Genomic DNA, 2,776 nt, shown 5'->3' on the forward strand with positions numbered 1-2,776 from the left:
TAGATCCTCAAAAGCTTCAACATCTCCCTCCCAGGGCTGGTGGGAGTGGGCATACTTCACATGTTCCTTCAAAACATTCTCATTAGGGGCTGGGAAGCCACAGAGGATGCAACTGTGAAGGCCCTTTCCTAAGCCTAGGGATGGTCCCTGGGCCAATGGCTCATTGGATCTGAAGTGTTTGTAAGCAAGGTGGCCAGCACTGTCCTGGGCTTCACCACCTGAGCGACCAGAGAGGCCCAGGCTATTGGCTCCCTGGTCCCTCCTATCCCTGACATGCATCTTGGCATGCTGCACAAAGATTTTGGAGGAATTGGTGCCAAACATACATTTGGGGCACTGAAGTCGTGCATCTCTTCCTTCATCTGGGAATTCATTCAGTTTCTGAATTTCCTCAATAATCTTCTCCCTAGACTCCTGGTGGAGCCGGCGGTGCTGCTCCAGGGTGCCAGGGTCCCCAAATGCCCAGCCACACTCACTGCAAGAGAACTGCCCCTGTCCCCCTCGGGAGTCACCTACAGAGTCCTGCCCAGGGCCTCGGCTGTGCTGCATCATGTGATCCAGGAGATGTTCCTTCTTCTTGAAGTAAATGCTACACTCGATACAAGTATAGACAGCAGGATCTTCTTCCTGCCCCAGTGTTTCCTTGTCAGCCTCCTCTACCAAGTCACAAAAGTAGGGCCTCATCTCAATGTCATAGGCACCACAGGGTGGAGACTCTAGGGATAGCCGTTCCACTGAGTCTTCCTCATTCACTGTCCAGGTCTGTTTACTGATGGCTAGTTCAGGCCCTGCCTGAAGGCTGGGCCTGGGCAGGACCCATTCAGGGGGGTGTTCAATAAGAGGGCTCCTCTCAGACACCTCAGGCTCTGCCACTAGCCCCTTCCTTTCAGTGACCACTGCTGCCTCCAGGGTTCTGATCTTGCCTAACCTGGGTGCAGGGCTTTTCCTGAAACCTGGAAGAGTCAGTGGGGGAGCCACCTCTCGCAGGGGCTGGGCTCGGACTGATTGCCCGACCCCACTGTCTAGACCTTGGCCCTTTTCCCTATAGTGGGCATTCTCATCAGGGTCTGAGAACCAATCAAACCTCAGGATGCCTTTCTTGTTCTTCAATAAGTGCTCTCTGTGGAAAGTATCAAGGGACTTTGGTTCAGAGTGGGGGTGCCTGTCCTCCCAGGACCCCAGAGGAACAGGGGGCTCAGCCGCAATCTCAGGAGCTCCTCGAAGCTCCGGCCCCCCTCCCAATTCAGTGTGAGTTTTCACAGTATGTACAGCTTTGGACTCGCTGACAAAGGAGGCCTCTTGGGAATAGAATGGGGCCCCAGCCTCCCTGGAGCCGGACGACCTCTCTAAAGTGCTTTCCTCCCTGATATCGGCCCCTCTGTCCGCACAAAGGGGGTGTTCCCACGGTGCCCGGCTGCCCCTCCCGTCCGAAGGGCTGGGGAACCGACCCAGGAGCAGCAGCGGTGGTGAACCCAGAGGGAATTCTGCACCACCTCCATCCCGGTAGCTGCAAAGAATCACCAACAGGTTAGGAGCTGATCCAGTGTTGAGGCCAGCATGGCTAAGAGCAGCCCTAGTGGATAGGGGAAGGGGAGTGAGGGGAATGAGGAAAGGGTCACAGGATTTAGAAGTGGAAGAAAACTTAAAGCTTGTCTAATTCAACCTCTTCATTTTCCAGAGGAAGAAAAACTGAGGCCCAGAAAGGATAATGACTTGCCCAAGATCACATAATAAGTAGCAGAACAGAGATCTGAACCCAGTCCCCCTGACTCAACTAGTGATGAGGTAGTACAGAAGCTATGCTCCTGGGATGTAAGGAAGGCCCTAGAAGCCATCTGTCTTAGCTCTGCCCGTCATGCTGGCCATCTTGCTCTATCCTGCCCAAGTTCCTGCCTCTCTTCTCACCATCCTTCCAAGTCACTGCCAGGGAAATTTAGGCCTTGGGATTTCCTCCTAAAGAGGAAATCCTGCCCCTTCACAGAGGGGATGGGATCTCATCCCATTTCAGCCTCTCCTCAGAGGGCTCTCGACCTGCCTGTGTTCTGTCTCTGACTCACAGAATACATGGCAGGGCAGGGCTAGGAGGCCAAGGGGCCTGATTTTGGAAGGTCGTCACAAGTGGCCCTAAGCCACTCAGGCAGTTGCATTTCCTCCAACAACACTAACCCCACATCCCAGGCGAAGTCTGAGGGGACTTCCCAGGGGCATTTAGCCCTGCTACACCAGGTGCATCTATTTATAGGGAAAGGCATGATTCCTAGCATGCAATGTCACACCTTAATTGGCCCCAGTACATTCTGGGATTTGTAGTCCCTGAGATTGTATCCCTAGGCTTCTCCTTCGTACCACCAGTACTCCCCCTGCCTTTCCTTCCCCGGGCAGGATTCAGAGGTGCCAAGAGCCAAGGATTTCCTACATCATGTCGGGATCTAGTGGTATGCTTGAAAGCATGCAGGCAATTTTCCATTGTCCCTAGGAAGTGGCTTCCCCTACAGCACAAGCACATTCCTAGCCTATCTTCCTCTTGGTTCTAGATGCTTATTCCAGAACCTTTTCCCCCTAGGCACTGCAAGGCCATTTTATTATGGGCTTGTGCAAAGCATGATTAGGAAGCTCACTTAGAGATGGAAGAGAAGGAGGGAAGGGAAGAAGGGAAGGAATGGAGGAAAGGAGGAAGAAGAGGGAGGGAGGAGGAAAGAAGACCATTACTGCATGGTGAATTGGAAGGAGGACCACTGATAGCCACAGGACTTGGGTTGAAGTCCTATTTTGCCTG

The sequence above is a fragment of the Gracilinanus agilis genome, chromosome 1 (assembly GCF_016433145.1).
Source record: "Gracilinanus agilis isolate LMUSP501 chromosome 1, AgileGrace, whole genome shotgun sequence".
Lineage (NCBI taxonomy): Eukaryota > Metazoa > Chordata > Mammalia > Didelphimorphia > Didelphidae > Gracilinanus > Gracilinanus agilis.